The 22,714-nt window shown below is 34.8% G+C and overlaps 1 pseudogene; it reads right to left on the bottom strand.

The window, feature by feature from the left end:
* LOC109491239 overlaps positions 1-22,714 on the bottom strand; it is a 170,181-nt pseudogene that overhangs the window by 42,061 nt on the left and 105,406 nt on the right.

The following is a 22,714-nucleotide window of genomic DNA, read 5'->3' as shown; positions in this document are numbered from 1 at the left end:
GGTTTCTAGCATATAGGTCCTTTACGTCTCTGGTTAAGTTAATTCCAAGGTAACGCATGGTTTTTGGTGTTTCAATTGTAATTTTAAATACAGTAAGAGGTTTTGCTTTCAAAATATATTTCTTTTGGGTTTAATGTGTTTAAAGGTCTTCTAGTCATATTTATTCCTAAATGGTACCATTCAGACACTTTATTTAAACACGTTTTTCCAGTTTTCTAATATTCCTTGAATTTATCATTTTAAGTCATTTCTATTAGTTTTTGGTTCTTAATCATCCCTTGCTTTACTTTCTCTCAGGTTGATCATTCCCTAGACAGAACTGTGCAATAAATAGATTTAAGAACACGTCGAGGTGGTTAAAAGTAATCACTATTCTTTATGTAACCAGTCATGGTAACTCTGGACTTCTCCACTTTTTCTACTTACATGAATAGAAGCACTAGAAATGTAAACACTACCCTCTATTTCTCAGCATGTAGTTAAAGATGTGCTTTTGTAGACATTTTTAAAGGTCATAGCCTCCATAGTATTAAAAAAAAATATCTTTCACAGGTGTTTTGTCTCCACATCTGACTAAAGAGACCCTCCAGCATGTTATCGTGTGTTTGCTACCTTTGGGAATTTTTATTATTTAGCTGTCATCATTAAAAATTCATAGGACTAGATCAGAGAAGTGGATGTATATGTTCTTTACCTATTTATGGCTGGAAAAATGGGATTCTTTGCCCTTAGGAATAATCAACCTCAGTTTCTTCAACAGCTGTACATTTGAATCACAGGCTTATTTTTCTTTCCTATAGCTTTTATTCAGGGAAATGAGGTTAGTAAGACAAATAAAAGGAAGCAACTTTACAAGACATATGGAAACACATAGAGAAACATAGGAACTAATGGATGAACTTTACACTTTGATTAATACCTTACTACAAATCTGTTGAGGGCATAGAATGAACAAGGCTGAGCTGGTATTGGCCTCATTTTCCTGGTTAATTAATATACTTAGGGGTTCTGATATATTAAAAATTGTCCTACCCTTAGTGACAACAGATTTCCATTATGGAAATCTTACAGACTGGTTGTGATATGAGAGAGCAAACTGCTTCTAAGGCTCATATACTAATTATTAATCTGTGGACTCATGCCTTATGACCTATACAGTTGACCCTTGAGCAGCTTAGGTATGAAGTGCATAGGTTCACTTATATAAAGATTTTTTTTTCTTTACAGTGCTGTAAAGGTTTTTCTCTCCTTTGTGATTTTCTCTAGATTACTTTATTATAAAAATACAGTATATAATATATAAAGTGTGTGTTAATTGACAGTTTAGGTTATCAGTAAGTCTTTGGTCAATAGTAAGTTATTAAAATTTTGGGGGAATCAAAAGTTATACACGGATTTACAACTCTATGGGGGGTTGGAGCCCCTAATGCTTGCATTGTTCAAGGGTCAACTGTAATCAGTTCAGAAGGTACAAAGGTTCAGAATAATAAGAAGAGGTCAAAGACCAGATGCTAAATATTATTCTTCCACTAAAATTGATGACTAGCCCTCTGCCTTAACTCATAAGAACTAGAACCTGCATAGAAATGTCACACACCCACACAATTCAATAAAAATATATACACGTTTATGTATTCTTCCCATTGCTTCCCAAATTAGAAAAAATAATGTCATGGATTGTGGTTTCCTGAAAGCCCCAAACCTTGAATGAAAGAGCAGAATTGCTTTAGTTTCTCATGAAAAATTAATCTATTCTTGTCTGATGGTTCTAGAGGCACTGAATGGTGATGGTTTCATGAAAACAACAAACTTTGTCTTGATTATAGCTGACATTTCAAGTCATAGGCTAAAAAAAATACTCAAAAAGATTTCTCTAACTACAGATAAAGAGATCAGCAGTGACAGTATTTGGTTAAAAACAAAACAAAACAACTCAGAAAGTTAAAGTCTTAACTGTTCAAATTGCTGTAGGAGACCTATGACATAAATTATTATGAATCTGAGATAATTTGTTCTGCATATCAAGCAATAGCTCATTGAATTCCATAACATTTCCATTTAAATGCTGGATAATGTAGAAATCAACTTACGGATAATGTACTGCAATTCTAAATACTGCAAATGCAGTATTAACTATAGCAACTACCATGTCATAACAGAAAAAATGGATCATGTGTACTCAGTATAATTAACTCCAAATTATCCAATTAAAAATGAAGTGGTGTTTATAGCAAAAGATATATATTTTCATGTGAGAAAATATTTTTATCAATATACTTAACAAAGGATCGTAAAAAGCTTCGGTTTTCATTTATTCTCTCTACCCTTTGAATATTCCGATATAAGTTCTTCCTACAAATTTCATTTGAGATTGGAAGCCCCCCACTGAACTTGGGGCAGGGAAAATTAAAATATAATTTGTTTCCTTATGTTAATATTTGTCCAGAGAAATTGGTATAAACTGAAAAATTGTGACTTCATTCAATCTTAATTTACTGATGACACAAAATAGAAATGAATAGAGAAAGAAAACACATGGAGATTTGGGAGAAACAGTGAATTCAAAATTAAAAGACAGAAAGTGTTCGTAATTGTTGTACTCCAGCAAACACTTGCTGGTCCTACCATTTTTCCTAAAGTATCTCCTCCATTTCCCTACTGTATGTATTCCTTATCCTGTGAGATTCATTGAGCCATCATTCTCATTCCTCTACAATTATCCTTGACTCCCTTGCCTGTTTTTCTTTCATTCATTCTATCCTAGCAAAACTCTAACCTTGGTAAAATGATAATGCCTTCCCTAAAACCTGTCTGAGCCACTGGTCTCACTTTAGCAATCTAATCCTCAATCCTAAAAAAGCATTCAACACAGTCTTTTAATCTTATTACTGTTCAGAGTGAGAGTGTTTTCCTGCTTCCAGGGTGATGATTCTATAACTCTTCCTTCCCCCTTTATCCTTTGGTCCATTATGGAAGTGAGGTGGAGGCTGTGATGCAACCCCATGTCCTCGCCTTCAGGGCTGAGACAGTTGTTCCCTCCACTGCTGGGACTGTTTATTGCCTGCTGATCACTTACAGCTGAATCTCTCCCCAGGCATTTCCCTCAGTGGAAGGAAACTCTTACTCAAAGAAGGTTATGTCCCTTCTTAGAGGTAATCCAACTTCAGTGACTGTCAACATGAAGATGCAAAGACTCAGCCCTTACCCTCAATTTAGGATAACTCTGAATGGTCATCTTAGCTCCAGGGATCCACATAGAACCAGAGGAAGCCCCTGTTGCAACTGAATCCTAGTTGCCTCATCTCTCCCTTTTGTAATCCTTCCTACAGTCCCTCCCAGGTGCTGCTCCTACGCTCACTCCCCAACACACTCCTGGAAAACAGATGTCTGCCTCAGAGTCTGTTTCCCAGGGAAGCCAACCTGACAGGGTTGGTGCCAGCAAAAAATGGTCCATCGGAGCCGACTCCATAATAGAATTTTGGGATTGATGACTGGGGCCACCTGGTAATGAGGACCCCATCATTCGTGGTAGGCAGAATTTGGGTAGCTGCCGCAATCTTTAAAATTTTCATTATTGGTAAACTAGGATGGAATACTGGCGGAAGGAAATACACTGCTATGTGCCATATTTCAAGTACTTAGGAAGTTACTGGGAAGTAGGAATTATAAAGATATGTAATTGGATGGCTTTTGTTGAGAATCACTATATGTATTTGAGAAATAAAATATAATGAAAGGCCAGAATTGATTAACCACTAATTTAAAGCAGATCTGAAAGAGGTGACCTTTTCGCCAATATTTACAAATATTTACAATATTTACAAAGACTTTTATCTTCTAAAACTGGAGGATAGAAAAGCTGGGAATGAGGTCCCGAGACTTAATTTTAAGAGTAGGAAAGCCCCAGAAATGATTTTTAAATCTTCAGTGTATTGGATCAAGGAGACACTAGGTCATAGGAACAAAACTTAAGTTGGATAAGCAAACTTTTTATCAGGTTTTAAAACTTTATTTGCATATTAAAAAAATGTGCATTCCAATAATTAAAACATTTGAACAAAAAATGGCAGTCTGATATAAACTGCATTTTACAGCTTACAGGACACCTTGGACCAGCTTGGTTTTTACTCTAGATTTCACCCAGCTTCTTCCTTCACCAACATGTGAGTTCTTTTCCTTCCCTGCCAGCCATGCAGGCAGGTGGGAGAGAGAAGCATGACCTTCCTTGTCAGTAGTTCTTGTTTCTTTGATATGAAAAGGGACAGCACAGTCATTTAAACTTGAACCGACCTCTTTGCATCTTACAAAGTTAAACAGCTAAAAGAAGTAGAATAAGAAAGGAATGCTTGTGGAATGCACAGCACATATGAGTAGTGCACACCTCATTATGATTCGCCTGATTGCTTCTCCTATTCAATTGTTTCTGTTGAAGGAAGTGGATTTTTCTCTTGTATTTCTCTCTCCTTCAGTTTTAACTTATCAAATTCCTCTATCTCAGCCATATTGGCTTTAGACCTGGTTGCAGAGAGAGCTGAGCAAGGCACGCACCCAAGAGAGTGAAGTCCGGTCTGCAAAGTGGCTGCTACGCCAATTGAGATGTAATTGACATAAAACATTGTGGAAGTTTGAGATATAAAATGTGTTGATTTGATACATTTATATATTGCAATATATATTACATAGAAAAGCTAACACCACTATCGTATCCATTATTATCATTTCTTTTTTGTAGTGAGCACTATTAAAATCTGTCTCAGCAGTGCTGAAGTTTCTAATACGGTATTGTTGATTATAATTACTATCAGTGCTTTAGATCTTCAGGACTTATCTACTAGTTGCATGTTTATACCCCTAAAGATCATCTCGCAATTCCTCTATCCCCAGCCCCTAGTAACCACCATTTTATTTCATAAAAGTTAGCTTTTTTAGACTCCATGTATAAGTGATAAAATATAGTATTTGTCTTTCTTCATCTGAAATATTTCACTTAGCATATGCCTTCAGTATCCATCTATGTTGTTGCAAATGGCAGGATTTCTTTCTTTCTCATGGCTGAATAATTTTATTATATATAATATATGATAATTATATAAATATTCTATATATTACATATATAGAATTTTATATATATATGTATATGTGTGTGTGTGTGTATATATATATATATATATATATGTATATAAAATCACATCTTATTTTTCCAGTCATCCATTAATGGCCATTTAGGTTGTTTTTAATATCTTGGCTATTGTAAATAATGTTGCAGTGAACACAGAGATAAAGTTATCCCTTTGATATCATGCGTTCATTTCCTTTGGATATATATCCAAAGTTGGGATTGCTGGATCATATGGTAATTGTGTTTTTTAATTTTTTGAAGAAATTTCAGACTTTATTCCATAATGGTTGTAACAATTTACATCCCATCAATGGTGTATAAAGGTTCCCTTTTTCCCACATCTTTGTCAAGACATATTTCTTATCTCCTTGATGATAAACATTCCAATAGATATGAGGTGATATCTGATTGTGGTTTTGATTTGTATTTCTTGATGATTAGCAGTGTTAAACATCTTTTAATGTAACTGTTGGCTACTTAGATATCTTCTTTGGAAAAATGTATATTTACTTTCTTTGCCCTTTTTTTAATAATAATTTTTTATTATGTTATTTTAGTCACTACACAGTATATCCTTAGTTTTTGATGTACTGTTCCATGATTCATTATTTGCATATAACACCCAGTGCACCATGCAATGCATGCCCTCCTTAATACCCATCACCAGCCTATCCCAATCCCCCACCTCCCTCCCCTCTGAAGCCTTCAGTTTGTTTCCCAGAGTCTACAGTCTCTCACGGTTCATTCCACCATCTGTTTACCCCCCCTTCATCCTTCCCTTCCTTCTCCTACCGATCTTCCTATTTCTTATGTTCCATAAATGAGTGAAACCATATGATAATTGTCTTTCCCTGCTTGACTTATTTCACTTAGCATAATCTCCTCCAGTCCCGTCCGTGTTGCTGCAAATGTTGGGTAATTGTTCTTTCTGATGGCTGAGTAATATTCCGTTGTATATATGGACCACATCATCTTAATCCAGTCATCTGTTGAAGGGCATCTCACCTCCTTCCACAATTTAGCTATTGTGGACAATGCTGCTATGAAAATTGGGGTGCATATGGCCCTTCTCTTCACTACATCTATATCTTTGGGGTAAATACCCAGTAGTGCAATTGCTGGATCATAGGGTAGCTCAATTTTTAACTTTTTAAGGGACCTCCACACTGTTTTCCAAAGTGGCTGTACCAACTTGCATTCCTACCAACAGTGTAAGAGGGATCCCCTCTCTCCACAACCTCTCCAACATTTGTTGTTTCTTGCTTTGTCAATTTTTGCTATTCTAACTGGTGTAAGGTGGTATCTCAATGTGGTTTTGATTTGAATTTCCCTGATGGCTAATGATCTTGAATATTTTTTCATGTGTCTGTTAGCCATTTGTATGTCTTCATTGAAAAAGTGTCTGTTCATATCTTCTGCCCATTTTTGATTTGATTATTTGTTTCCCATGTATTAAGTTTGAGAAGTTCTTTGTAGATCTTGGATACCAGTCTTTTATCGATAATGTCATTTTCTTTGCCCATTTTTTAAACAGATTTTTTGTTGTTGTTGAGTTGTATAAGTTCTTTATACATTTTGGATATTAACCCCTTATTTGGTAGATGGTTTGCAAATGTTTTCTCCCATTCTAAAGGTTGTCTCTTCATTTTGTTGACTCTTCATTTGCTGTGCAGAAGCTTTTTAGTTCAATTTGGTCCTACTTGTTGCTTTTTGTTTTGTTGTTTCTGCTCTTGGTGTCTTATACAAAATTACTGTCAAGACCAATGTCAAGGAGATTCTCCCCTAGGTTTTTTATGTTTTCAGGTCTTATGTTTGTCTTTAATCTATTTTGAGTTAACTTTAATGAATGGTGTATGATAGAGTTCCAATTTTACTTTTCCTTGGTTACCAAGGATAGCCAACAGCATTTGTTAAAGAAGGCATCTTTTCCTAATTGTGTGTTCTTGGCTCCCTTGTCAAATATTAGTTGATATTCAGGGGTTTAAATCTGACTATGTATTCTGTTTAAGTGTTCTATTTGTCTATTTTTATGCCAGTACTGTACTGCTTTAATTACCATAGCTTTGTAATATAGATTGAAATCATGAAGTGTGATGCTTCAGGGTTTGTTTTTTCTCAGGATTACTTTGGCTATTTGGGGTTTTTATGGTCTTATACAAATTTTAGTATTGTCTTTTCTATTTCTAAAAAAATTGGGATTTTGATAGGAATTACATTGAATCTGTAGATGATTTTGGGTAATGTGGACATTTTAATGATGTTAAGTTTTCCAGTCCATGAACACAGGATATCTTTCCATTTGTTTGTCCTCTTTGATTTATTTTATCAAAGTCTATTAGTTTTCATTGTACAAATCTTTCAGATTCTTGATTATATTCATTCCATAGTGTGTTGTTTGTTTCTGATTCTATTGTGAATGGGGAGTTTTCTCTCTTCAGATATTTTGTTGTTAGTGTATAAAAATGTCACTAATTTCTGTATGTTGATTTTTTTTTCCTGCTGCTTTACTGAACTGATGACAATTTTCTTTCTTTCCAATTGAATGCCTCTTATTTCCGTTGTTCTAAGTAGGACTTCTAGCATTATGTTGAATAAGACTAGTGAAAGTGGGCACCCTTGCTTTCTTCCTTATCTTAGAGGAAAAGTTTTCAATCATTCACTCTTGAGAATGATGTTAGCTGTGTGTTTTCATATACAGCCTTTAATATATTGAGGCATATTCTTTGTATATCCAATTTTTTGAGGGTTTTTATTATGGAAATATGTTGTATTTTGTCAAATGTTTTTTATGCACTTATTAAGATGATCATATGTGTAAGGAATCTTTTTTACTAAAACACTTTCTTATGACAAAGAGTTTAGCATCATGACCCAGACTCTAAGAGACAATGTTTTTTAAAGATTTGGAGGCTATGATCATCTTCACTAAGTGAGTAGACGTATAAAACTACTACAGTAAGATAGTAGATTTGAGCCCAAACATATCAATAATACAGTAAATATTTTTGATTATTTGAAAAGATTATCAGACAGGATTTCAAAGGATGACCCAACTATATGCTGCATAAAAGAAACACAATTAAATATTAAGAAACTTGTAAGTTGAAAGTAAAAGGACAGAAAGGTCAAACCGTATATATACCAATTCTAAGAAAGCAAGAAAGGTTATATAAATATCAGTCAAAATAGCCTTAAATTATCAAATATTAACAAAAATAAGTTGAGGCATTTTTCTAGTGATAAAGAAGTCATTCTGCAAAAAGGCATAAGAATTATAAATGAATACATGATAACAAAGTTTCAAAACAAATGAGGCAAAAATTGATAGAACTAAAATAAGAAATTGAATCCACAATTATTTTTGAAGATTTTTAACAATCCTTTTCATTTATTGATTGAATCAGTAAATAGAAAGCCAGTAAAGGAACAGACAACTTGAATATCACTATGGAACAATTGATGTAATTAATTGTATAAAAGAGAAAACCAAACAGCAGAATACACATATTTTCAAAATATACATAAACAATCATGAAATAGTCTCTAAGAAGGCTCAATATTTAGGTGAATGTTATGATACATATCTTTGCTATGTCTACCTTACTATTTTGATACAAGATATCTTATTACCTGGCAGGCTCCCACTCTTGTTGAATAGAACCTAAAACTTAAGTAGCAACCCAGAAAAAATAGTTTGGCCAAAAATAAATCACTGGGTGGTCCCTATTCACTGGTATTGAATTTAGCATAATCTAAAAAACAAAACAGTATTACCCATAATAGCAATATTTAGAAATAGGGCAAAATGTGTAAAATTTGTACATAGAAAACTATAAAACATTGTTGAGAGAAATGAAAGAAGGCCTACATAATGGAGGCTAATACCGTGTTCATGGATTGGTGGACTCAATATTGTCAATATATCAGGTCTTGCCTATTGCCTAGGTTGGATGTAATCTAATCAAAATACAAGTAATCTTTTTCTTTCTTTGTAGAAATTGACAATCACCATTTGGTTTTGGGATATTACAAAGCTATAGTAATCAGTACAGTGTAGTATTGGTGTAAAGATACACAAAAAGTTCAATAGAATAGAGATTTCAGAAATAGTCACACATATATTTAATCAATTGGTTTTTATTGTAACATTCAAAGGCAATTAGGTAGGAAAGAATCATTTCAAAAAAGTTACTAAAAAAATGGATACAAATTTTCAAAAGAAAAAAAAAACTTTTACCCATTCCTTACACTATATCTAAAAAGTAACTTAAAATGTATATCAGGCCTAAATATGTAAAACACAAAATTAAAAAAAAACATAAAAAACAAAACTTCTACAATAAAATATGGGACAACACCTTTGTGACATTGGTTTAGGCAAATAATTCTTAGACATAGTACCAAAGCACAATGCATAAAAGAAAGTTGATAAATTAGGATACATCAAAATTAAAACTTTCTGCTCTTTGAAGAAGAAAGTGAGACATAAACTGGAAAAAATTGCCAATCACCTAGCTGATAAAGAACTTATATTCAGAATATATAAAGACTCTTAATACTTCATAGCAATAATTCAACAACCTTGTTAATGTGGGCCAAGATCTTAAGAGATATCAAAAATCAAAACAAATAGCCAGAAATCACATGAAAAGATGTTTACTATCATCCTACTCATTAGATAAATGTAAATTTAAACTACAATGAGACACCACTATACAGGCTGTAGAAAAACTATAACTAAAAATTCTGACCATACCATGTATTGGCAAGGATGTGGAAGAACTGAAACTTTTATTTATTACTGGTGGAAATAAAAAATGGTACAGCCCTTTAAAAAAGCACACCTAAATGACCAGGAGGTACATGAAAAGATGCGTTTCCCTGATGATTAAAGCTGAGCAAGTCATAACCAAATGCGGTATCACCTCACACCAGTTAGGATGGCTATTAAAAAACAGTGTTGGCGAGTATGAAGAGAAATCAGAACCCTGTTGGAATGTCAACTGGTGCAGCTGCTATGGAAAAGACTATGAAGTTTATTAAAAAAATTAAAACCTAGAACTACCATGTGATCCAACAATCCCACTTCTGGGTATATATCCAAAAGAATTGAAATCAGCATCTTGAAGAGATAACTGCACTCCCATGCTCATTGCAGTGTTACTGACGATAGCCAACATCTGGAAACAACTCAGATGTCCACGGATGGATGAATGAAAAAAGAAAACGTTTCATAAACACATAATAGAATATCACTCAGCCTTAAAAAAGAGGGAAATACTACCATTTGCAACAATGTTTTCCAGGACGAACAAGAAGACATTTTACTAAATGAAATAAATCAGTCACAGCAGGACAAATTTGCATGATTATTCTTATATGAGGCATCAAAATAGTCAAAGGTATAGAAGTAGACAATAAAATGATGATTACCAGGGAAAAAAAGAAGGGGGTTGGGAAGCTGTTTAATTGGTGTGAAGTTAGTTTCACAAGATGAGTAAGTGGATGAGATCAGCTGTACAACATAGCGGTTCTAGTTGATAATACATTGTGTACTTAAAATTCTATAAAGAGGGTAAAGCTCATGTTGTGCTCTTATCACAAACACCCCTTCCCCCAAAAAAAGGGAGACAAGGAAAGTTTTGAAGAGAGATATATATTTATTACCTGGATGGTAGTAATAAACATTGGTTAACATGTGTACACATATATTGAAACTCCCCAAATTGTATACAATCTGTGCAGTTTTTGTGTACCAATTATACCTGAACAAAGCTGGAAAAATATAAAACAAAATAGCATAATCACCTTGAAAAGTAATTTGGAAGTTTCTTAAAAAAATAAATAAACCTTCCACTTTCCATATCATCCAACCAATCTACTAGGCATACCCAAAAGAAATGAAAGCATATTTTTTTCATACAAATATTCATAGAGGCTTTAATTATAATAGCCAAAAGTGGCAACAATCTAGTCTGTCAACTAATATACATCAAAAGATGCATCAGTAAATAGATTTTGATATGATCATACAATGGAATATTATTCAGCAATGAGGTGGAATGAACTATTGATGCATGTAACAAGATGGATAGCCCTCAGAATAATGAAGCTAGATGGAAGAAACTACACACACACACACACACACACACACACACACATGCACATCCATGCACACAAAGGTATGGATGTGATTCTAGTGAAGCCATTCATATAATATTCTGGAAAATCAAAATTATTTTATATTAACAGTAAGTCAATGAAGAGTTGAGGATGGTGCAGAAAGGGAAAGCAGGGAGAAATTACAAAGGCTCAAGGAAACTTTTGGTGTAATATATTATGGTGATGGTTTCCTAGGTATATGCATATGTTATAACTTACAAAGTATAGACTTTATGTTCACTTTATTGTATTTCATTTATACCTCTGTATTAGGTATTTAACACCACATAACACATTACCACAAACTTAACAGCTTAAAATAACACACATTTATTATCTTGGTTTTTGTGGATCAGTATTTCAAGTACAGCTGCAAAGAAGGTGTTAGCCAGCCTGTATCCTCATCTTGAGGCTTGACTGGATCAGAATCAACTTCTGAGTTCATTTAAGTTGGTAGAACTCACCTCCCTGCAATATGACTGAGGGTCCCTGCTTTTTGCAGGTTGCCGTAATCCGATCCTCAAAAAGGATATTTCAGTTCCTAGAAGCTGCTCAAATTTCTTTTCCATGTTGACTTCAGTGTGGCTGCTTGCTTCATCAAACATGCCAAGAGTGTCTCTAGCTCCTGTCTGCTAAAATGGAGTCTCACATAACATGATAAAATCACAGGAAGGACAGACATATTGTCACTTTTGCATTGTCTATTGGCTAGGAGCAAATGACAGGTCCTGCCCTCACTCAAGGGGAAAGGATGTACAAAGGTGTGAATACCAACAGGAAAGAATTATTGGGGGTCACCTTAGAGTTTGTCCACCACAACCTTAATGTGGCTGTTTAAAAAAAAAAGCCTATTGGTCCTACCTGAAATAATGGAGAAAAATTTGTTATTTCGGACTTTATTTTGATCTAATTTTCCTTCATGAAAAAAGAAAACATTAATTTTTTTTCAAAAGAATAAAAAACAGACAATGACTTAAGGTCTGAAAAATTAAATACCCAAGGGAAGTTATGGGCTGCTCTTCTCTTCTTCAAGCCACTCCATTTCACATTTTATAAGAGGCTCTAAAAGTCATGACCTTCCATACCCTCTGGTTCAATGATTATCAGGGATGATAATAATGTCATAAAGACCATAGAATTCTTCATGTAACAGTTTCATGTGACTCATGAATGTTAGTGATTCAAAGCCGAGCTGCTAGAGATAAAGGTGACATGTACTATTTAAAGGAAAAAAACAATTGTACTTACAGCAATACAGTACTTTCTTGGGACTTTAATGTATCAAAATAACACAGGAAACAAATGTAAAAATGAGGAAATTTCAGGTAATTTTGCTAACATGACCATTATCTGTTCTACCTGTACTCCAGGTTTAATTTGGGCGTTCTGGGCTCCTGGCTTGTAAATGAACTATAAACTCATAATTTTTATCTTCGTACTCTATTTTGTAGTATTTAAATGTGTGATCTCCACAGTCCAAATGTCCTTATGCAGCTGCTAGTCCCAGCAAATGATCCACAATTTGTCATTAGAGTAAGAGCATAAAAATAAGATCAGAATAGAGGTTGACTCAACTGAACAACAACTTAATATATGACGGCATCGAAATTATTAGTATGGCTCTGGGCTGACCTATAGATTAGGTCCGCAGAGGAGAATGATCTAAGCTCCCACTTGGGGTGAAAAAGAACTTCAAGTTGGTGACTGAAAACTAAGACCATTCTTGTCAAAAGTACTTTGCTATTCTCCACATCCTCTCCAACATTTGTTGTTTCCTGCCTTGTCAATTTTTGCCATTCTAACTGGCGTAAGGTGGTATCTCAATGTGGTTTTGATTTGAATTTCCCTGATGGCTAATGATGTTGAACATTTTTTCATGTGTCTGTTAGCCATTTGTATGTCTTCATTGGAAAAGTGTCTGTTCATATCTTCTGCCCATTTTATGATTTGATTATTTGTTTCTTGTGTATTGAGTTTGAGAAGTTCTTTGTAGATATTGGATACCAGTCTTTTATCTGTAGTGTCATTTGCAAATATCTTCTCTCATTCTGTGGGCTGCCTCTTAGTTTTTTTTGACTGTTTCCTTGGCTGTGCAGAAGTTTTTTATCTTGATGAAGTACCACAAGTTCATTTTATCTTTTGTTTCTCTTGCCTTTGGAGATGTGTCATGAAAAAAGTTGCTGTGGCCGATGTCAAAGAGATTGCTGTCTATGTTCTCCTCTTGGATTTTGATGGATTCCTGTCTCACATTGAGGTCTTTCATCCATTTGGAGTTTATCTTTTTGTATGGTGTGAGAGAGTGGTCAAGTTTCATTCTTTTGCATGTAGCTGTCCAATTTTCCCAGCAATTTATTGAAGAGACTGTCTTTTTTCCACCGGATGTTTTTTCCTGCTTTATCAAAGATTAGTTGCCCAAAGAGCCGAGGGTCCATTTCTGGGTTCTCTATTCTGTTCCATTGGTCGATGTGTCTGTTTTTGTGCCAGTACCATGCTGTCTTTGTGATCACAGCTTTGTAGTACAGCTCGAAATCCGGCATTGTGATGCCCCNAGCAACCTCTTACGTTGTTGGTGGGAATGCAAGTTGGTACAGCCACTTTGGAAAACAATGTGGAGGTCCCTTAAAAAGTTAAAAATTGAACTACCCTATGACCCAGCCATTGCACTACTGGGTGTTTANGAGATACAGACATAGTGAAGAGAAGGGCCATATGCACCTCAATGTTCATAGCAGCATTGTCCAAAATAGCTAAATTGTGAAGGAGCCGAGATGCCCTTCAACAGATGACTGGATTAAGAAGATGTGGTCCATATATACAATGGAATATTACTCAGCTATCAGAAAGAACGAATTATCAACATTTGCTGCAATATGGACAGGACTGGAGGAGATAATGCTAAGCAAAATAAGTCAAGCAGAGAAAGACAATTATCATATGGTTTCTCTCATCTATGGAACATAAGAACTAGGAGGATCGGTAGGGGAAGAAAGGGATAAAGAAAAGGGGGGTAATCAGAAGGGGGAATGAAACATGAGAGACTATGGACTTTAAGAAGATGTGGTCCATATATACAATGGAATATTACTCAGCCTTCAAAAAGAATGATTTATCAACATTTGCTGCAACATGGACAGGACTGGAGGAGATAATGCTAAGCAAAATAAGTCAAGCAGAGAAAGACAATTATCATATGGTTTCACTCATTTATGGACATAAGAAGTAGGAAGATCAGTGGGAGAAGAAAGGGAAGTTGAAAGGGGGGGCAAACAGAAGGGGGCATGAACCATGAGAGACTATGGACTCTGGGAAACAAACTGAGGGCTTCAGAGGGGAGGGGGTGGGGGAATGGGGTAGGCTGGTGATGGGTATTAAGGAGGGCATGTATTGCATGGTGCACTGGGTATTATATGCAAGTAATGAATCATGGAATTTTACATCAAAAACTAGGGATGTACTGTATGGTGACTAACATAATAAAAATTATTATTAAAAAATAATAATAATAAATAAATTAAAAAGTACTTTGCTATTTAGTCTAGGTAATTCCAAGCTAGGAAAATGACTTAGGAAATTTCTTAAACCAATTTATTTGAAATAATGTCACTTATCTGGCAACATCCTTTTATGAGGTGAAACAACTTGTTAATTCATCATTTTCATGTGAAGATCTTTCCCCAGTCTTAGCTTTTTACTTTGAGTGATAGAGGGGTTTGAATGGCAGAATGACATAAACTAATTTTAAAAAGATAACACTGGTTGGGGTGCCTGGGTGGCTCAGTTGGTTAAGCATCTGCCTCTTGATTTCAGGTCAGGTCATGATCTCAGGGCCATGGGATTGAGCCTGTGCAGGGCTCTGTGCTGGGCATGGAGCCTGCTTAAAATTCTCTCTGTTCCTAATGGAGACCTCTTTCCCCTTCACATAAAGAGAAAGAGCGAGAGGGATAGATAGATAGATCCCTGGTCCCTTCCACCATGTGAGGACGTAGTAAAAAAATTCTAGGTATGAACCAGGAAGAGAGCTCTCACTGACCCTGATTGTGGGTATCTAACCTCCAGAATTGTGAAAAATTCACAATTTCTAATCTTTCAGCAATGTCTTCTGTTGGCTGAATCTAGCTAGAATCAGTTGGAATAAAGCCCTAAGAGTCATGATGGGAGATGCCATGTCCCTCTGATGTAGAACAGAGCAAATGAAAGGCTATTAGATGAATTAGATGGCAAACTACCTAATGTTTCTGTGCACCTGCTCTAACCCCTACTCCCTTAGTCTTTTGACCTAAGGTGTACAACACAAAGAACTACACTCCTTTTGTTTTCAAATGGAAATCTATTTGGCTAAACTAAGATGAGGCTCTTGGATTGTAGAGAGGAGGGAGGGAAATTGTACCTTATCCCAGAAGGCTTTAAAAGAGGCTTACGGGTGTGTTTAATGCATGCACTGATTTTTAAAACTATCTCTGGCTCATCCACCTGTCCCCTGGTTAATCCTATGAACTGAGCAAGGTTAATCTAATAAGGCCCTTTCCACTTCAGGCCTGTGCTCCTATGTTCACCCTCCAGCCTCATGTTCTCTAGAAGAAAGGGAAGAAGAGTATTCTTTTCCCTTTACAAACATATCTCAAACCCACATGCAGGAGTAAGAAGACACAGAATGGTGGGGAAATCTCCTTGTGAATATGAATGTATACACTCCAGCTTTCACAAGAAAGGGAGAAATGCCTTAGTATTATCTCTTTCTTTCTGAATAAAGCTGTTAAAGGTGCTAGGGTGAGTAGAAGCAGCCAGTAGTATTCTATGATTTTCATCACCTGAGGAAAGGGGCCCAGTAAACCCCAGAATTGCACAAGAACTAACACAACCTTGAGTCAAGGACATTTTGACAGTACCTCCTTGTAAGAGCTTGAGGCCTGAAGTCAAGCTATGTGAGTTTGAATTTATGTTCTAGCACTTTTCTGCAAGTTACTCAAAGTATCTGAGCTTCAGGTTTCTTATTTTTCCCCCCATCTCTTTAGTTTTATTTCTAATTGAATTTTCAAAAAGCCATAAAAATGTGATCCTTGGCAGCATTCTACTTCAACAAGAAATCCTCTGAATACTTTTCTCCAACCAAACAATACTCACCCATTAGAGTAGGACGACTATAGAGTACAATGGCTGGTGAGAGGTAATTTGGCATTTAATTCCTAGCACGAAAGAATGACGAATGCAAGCAAGCTTGCTGTGTTTGGGATCATCTCCACTGACTTTCTGCCCCCTCACTTCCAGTCCAGCAGTCACTAACTTTGCCACTATCATCACCACCATCAATTTCTCTTACCGTACCCTCTTTCCTATGCAGTCTGTAGCAGCAGGAGGCCTGGAGCCATCAACTGGTGAGAACACCGGGAGCACCTTGCGGGCTCAGTGGGTACAGCATGCGACTCTTGATATAAGAGTCAAGCCCCACCTTGGGAATGAAGCTTATAGATCACACTAGTTAATTATAGAAGGATGTAACTCGGGAACAGTTAGGTGGAAGAGTTACATTGGGTGAGGTATGGAGAAAAGGCATGCAGCTTCCCTGCCTTCTCCAGGCCACCACTCTTCCCACATCTGCACGTGTTCACCAACCTGGCAACTCTGGTTTTCTTACCTTAAAATTGGAATAATGATAGGGAAGAGAGTGTAGGGTTGATTTGAGGATCAAATTGATTACTAAGATAAGAAATATATCGCATTCACCTGCTCTTACTATTATCGCTATTACTTTTATGCCAGTATGTAAGAATGTGTGTGTGTCTGTGCGTGCCTGTGCATGTGTGTGTGTGTGTGCGCGCGTGTGTGTATTCTGACCAAGATGCCCTTAACGTTGTCCTTGACTAAAATTTAAATAGGCTTCTTCCTTACTTTAGAGCATTTGACTTGGAGAACTTTTAGGTTCTTTCTCTGTCCCTTTGAGATGTAAATTTTCTGAAGTCTCTAGTCAGTTTTACAATCCAGGACTGTCTTTTTCAATGACCTAAGAGCCACCCCTTTGAAATGTAACCATCAAGGCAGATAGTGTTCCCAGGTTCTGTGGTTGGGTCAGAGCCTAATGCTGTGGGCTCCTTGCTCCAAGTTGGAAAACTGCCTCCTGTTGGGAAGATAAGAGTCAGTTTTCTTCTTTGGATAAGGCCCTTTAGAGAGCACAGAGGACTTAAGATTCTCCCTACTCCCTTTTAAAAACTTTCCTGCCCTTTCTTTTGGCAAAGTTAAACTCAGATAGCCTGGCTGCTCGTACTTACGGCAAACACCTTGACGGAAGTTTTCCTTGCCTGTTTAACTTTGGTGACTGTTCTGAGAGTGCTAGGAATTGAACAAGAATTGTTATACATGTATTTTTCTAAATCGTATAGTCTATAAGGCTTAGCACCTCAGATACCAAAATTCCATTTGCATATAGACAATTTTGCACTAATGCATAGCTACAGATATCGAAGAGTAATACAGTCATCTTTTTTCCTATTTCACATCAGAACATAGTCTGACACTTGCATCTTGGTATATTTTTTATGCTCTAAATATTTTAGTAATTTTTATCCAAGCAAATGAGCCAACTTACAAAACGCTGATTTAAAGGGAATGTTTTTCAAGTTTCTTTCCCTAAATAAATCCATAGGCCTTTATCTCCACACTGACATGTGTTCAAACTCTATCCTTTATACTCTGCTCAGAGGATTTCGTTATAAAAGTAAAATTTTGTACCAACTTAAAGAACTATACTTTTTTTTTAATATTTAGTTTTCACATGATTTCTTTGTTTTCAAAGGTAATTGTTTTGATTTAAAAGATTATCTTCCACTGCTGAATGCTTTTAATTTGCCAACTATTGAGAATAAGTGTATGAGTTCATTTTTTTGATAGATTGATCCATAATCATTAATCAGCTTAAATATTATTAAAAGTTGAAAGCAAACTTTCATCATATATCATGAATATAAGTAATTTCCTTAGAGAATACTACCCTATTAAACATTATAATTTAATTTGATAACTAAATTATAGAAGATATTTTAAGAAGCTTCATAGAGAAATTTGGTAGGAAAATAAAAAGGCCTAATGTATAATCTTAACTGCTTTGCCTTCACTTTTAAAACTAAAAGGAATTGGCTCTAGAGCCAATTTTCCAAAATATTGGGGAGAGATTATTTTACAGCCCTCATAGATAAAACCTGTGTTTGTATTTTGTTTTAACTTTCATTTTTCAAGAGTCTATCTTAAGCGCTACCAGCATCCCTCTATTACTTCCCCATGTCCTTATATCACCTAAACCAGGGAGAATTGCCATTGTTTTTAGCACTTAACAAAATTGCCTCTGAGCTTTCACTTCTCTTGTCTGATTATTATAGTCTATTTTAACAAAGAAAAATAATTATGAAATGGGAGGGTAACCATTGTCTTATTAGAAGACTACTGTTAATATACACAGAAATACTCTTTTCATGGTAAGGACCAAAATTGCCTCATCATATTCAAGACAACATGATAATAAACACCATTTAATATTTTCTTGAATATTTTGTAATTTCAGAGAACATGTCAATTAAATATTCTATGGAGTAGAATAGTAATGGTATTATTTTAGTTCAGAAGCATTTCAAAAATGGATTATTATTTTTCTTTCTGTTATTAAGAACATTTATTCTATGATATTTAGAGATTTTTTGGTATATGTTTTTGAAACTATGCTTTTCCTTTCCTTTCTCATAAATTGTATTTTACAGTCATTTTTTAATATTAAGACTATCTAGCATTTTCTCCAAACATTTATTGGTTAAACACATTATTAAAAGTTTATGGATGTTTACCTAAAAATGTACTTGATAATAATTAAAAACTATATAATTAACATTATCATTTACAAAGTAATAAAAATGATAAAAGAAGAAAGAAAATTTACATCATATTCAAATAAAGCTAACCATTGAGTACTTTCTAACACCCATGAAGGTATATGATATCACTGGAAGAAAATGGATTCTATATTTTATATAGAACTATGGGCAAATTAGTATTCAGTGACTATTATACAGATTAATTTAACCTAATACTAGGTTTGCTGATTTAAATATTCTTTGGCAATATAATATTTTAAATAACAAGTGCCTGATATTAAAATCTTTATAACCACAAATTTTTAATGTTATCATTTAGCTAAAAAACAACAAAACAAAAAGCATGCAACAAAGGAAAAATAGCTATATTTTTGTGAAAGATCCTTGCTATTTAAGTTGTTTAATCAGAAAAACCAGGAAATTTAAAGCCTCAGAAGGAACTCCAACTCTAAGTCATAGAAGTTTTAAAATTATTTTTATTACTAAGTTTGCAGTTCTTCTGTATTTCCATAAAATGCCTTAATGCTTAATGACCAAATGAGATGCCTTAAGGAAAAGCAAGATGGAATTGATATAGAAGGTGGGTCGTTGGCCATAAACAAGCATATGTAAAGGATGAGGAAATAGAGAAGGAGAAAGCTGACATAGAAGCAGACATAGGATAAATGCTAGTGAGGGACTGTCTACAGGAAGAAATCATTATTCATGTGAACTCTTGAGGTGTTTTTATTCTTTTTTTTTTTTTTTTAAATTTCTTTATTCGACAGAGATAGAGACAGCCAGCGAGAGAGGGAACACAAGCAGGGGGAGTGGGAGAGGAAGAAGCAGGCTCATAGAGGGAGAGCCTGATGTGGGGGCTCGATCCCGTAACGCCGGGATCACGCCCTGAGCTGAAGGCAGACGCTTAACCGCTGTGCCACCCAGGCGCCCCATTGAGGTGTTTTTATTCTGAAAATATTTTTAGACATAATCATGCATAGTTCTGAAAGTAACTGAACAATTCATTAAATGCAAATTTTGAAATTATTTAATATTTTACCCTAATCCATCACCCTAAAATTAAGGAATTATGCATTTCTTATTAAAAACGAGGAATTCATTGGATTACTAAAAATAATTATTTGACATAAGTTTCAATGTCAAAATAAATTTAAGAAATTATTTGAAAAAGCTAAATTTAAGTGGACTGATAATTTTAAATTCTTTTTTTAAAAGATTTATTTGTTTTAGAGAGAGAGAAAGCACCAGTTGGAAGGGCAGAGGGAGAAGGAGAGAGAAGCTTAAACAGACTCCCACTGAATGTGGAGCATGAACTGGGGCTGGATCTCATGACCCTGAGATCACAATCTGAGCCGAAACCAAAAGCCAGACCCTTAACTGCATGACCCAAGAACCCCATTTTAATTTTTTATGTAATAGTATGTAACATTTCTCTTTTCATATTAAAATATATTTTCAAGACTCTAATCTTTATCATTGAATTGTAGAGCCAGAAGTAACTGCCATTATCATCTAGTTTAGTAACTGTTTTTGTGTAAACATGATGTTAGAAATATCACTCAAGTTAATATAATGTACGAATAGCAGATGTAGAACTAAAATCAAGATCTCTTTTTAGACTTTAAATGTTGGTGGTTTTTTAATGATCCACAATATCTGTAAGTCCTGGAGATATTTTTCAGGACTGGAGGCAAATTATGGTCAAGAAAACCAAAACTAACGAATCATGGAACTTTACATCAAAACTAGGGATGTACTGTATGGTGACTAACATAACATAATAAAAAAATCTTAAAAAATTGAAAAAAAAAAAAAAGAAAACCAAAACTAAAAGAGTATTTTAATTTCACTGTAGCACAGCCCAGCCTCCTTCTGTCTGGGATTAGTGAATAGTTTGCTAACTGGTTCCTTTGCTTCTATTCATGCTCCCATGCCACACTTCACCATAAAAAGTTATTTTTTTCTAAAATATAAATCAGTTCACATCTGTTACTTGCTTGAAATTCTCTAGTGTTCCCATCACATTTGGAATAAAACTCGAACTTTTATATGGCCTACAAGGTGAGATGTAATCCTGTCCTACCTGACTCTTTGACCTCAGCTGCTGCAAGTGCAGCAGAAGAAGACCGTCCTACAACTCCTAGTCTCTTCTGAGGCCTTTTGATGCATTAGTCACTCAATACTTAGGGTGATTCTGGGAGACAGGGTGCTATTAGTCCCACCTGACAGATTAAATAACTAAATTTGGTGGGGCTACATAAATTGCCTGGTGTTATGAAATAGTGGAGCCAGGATTTAATTGAGACCTTCTGACTGCAGGCTCTCTGCTCAATGTCATGCTTGGTTTAGCTGTTTTCCTTCTACTTCTGCAGCCAAGACTTGCTGTTCTTTGGTTTCTTCAGTATTCAACATTTCTCTCTTATCTGAGTCTTTTGAATGTCTTTCCCTCTGTCTAGAATGCTATTGTCCCAGGTCATTGCATGGTTTGGTTACATACATTTTTCAAGTATAATTTCAATTATTATTATTATTATTATTACCACCACCATAGGCTTTATTTGTCATCTAAATAGTCTATTTCTCTCCCTACCTCCATGTACAACTGCCAACCTAGCTCCTGATCATTCATTAATTCTTGACTTATTGTTTTCTTAGCATTTAACATTTCCTGAAATTATATTATTTGTTTCCTCATTTACACATGTAATGTCTATAGCTTTTACTAGAATTTATTCTAAGGATGGCAAGGGTTTTTTTGTTTTGTTTTGTTTTGTTTTTCTATTCACTGTTCTTTTTCCTCTGTCTAAATTGTTAGAATGGATACCAAAAAAATATTTCTTAAAGTAATTTTCTTATATTCAGAATAACTCCTGGAAAAATATTTTGTATGCTTTAGAAACTGACAAAAATAATGTTGGATTATTATTTTGGTATCCTATACATGTTTTATTATAACTATATCTTCCCCTTCACTCCAATTCACCTATTTATTGAATTATCATAAAATTTAATTTACTATCTTGATTTTAACAATCAGTTCCATATTCCTTCAGACTATGTTGTGTCCCTGTTTCATTCATAGATCCTTTACAAAAAAAAATGCATGGAGATAAAATTTGTCCCTGTTATTAATAAAATAACTTTTGCCAAAGTTTGATACTCTTTTAAAAGGGATTACATATATATTCACAAAGAATTTGCAAAGATATAAAAACTTAAATGCTGTAATTACAACATTTGAATACAGGTAGAGAGGTGACTGCATAAAGAAAACCATAAAACTAATACATAGTGTTTTTGTTTTACTACTCTGTCTTAAATCAAGAAACCCAATAAATCTAATGAAACCCACTATCAACTTGATAACACATTATTCTAGAGCCATGGGACTACAGAAGAAAAAAATGTATAAGGAGGTATCTCTGTTGGAAAATGTCATCTGTGAGTCGAAATTGGATTTTAGTACCATGGCTTAAAGATGTTATTACTTCAGTATATTTATAGATTCAGTATCTGTAATCCAACACAGGATGAGTAATAAATAAGCTTAAATTGAGACTCTAAAACAGAACAGTAAATA

Source organism: Ailuropoda melanoleuca, chromosome 5, assembly GCF_002007445.2.
Source record: "Ailuropoda melanoleuca isolate Jingjing chromosome 5, ASM200744v2, whole genome shotgun sequence".
NCBI classification, from domain to species: Eukaryota; Metazoa; Chordata; class Mammalia; order Carnivora; family Ursidae; genus Ailuropoda; species Ailuropoda melanoleuca.
The sequence above is the reverse complement of the archived record's forward strand: the minus strand, read 5'-3'. Positions and strand labels throughout refer to the sequence as shown.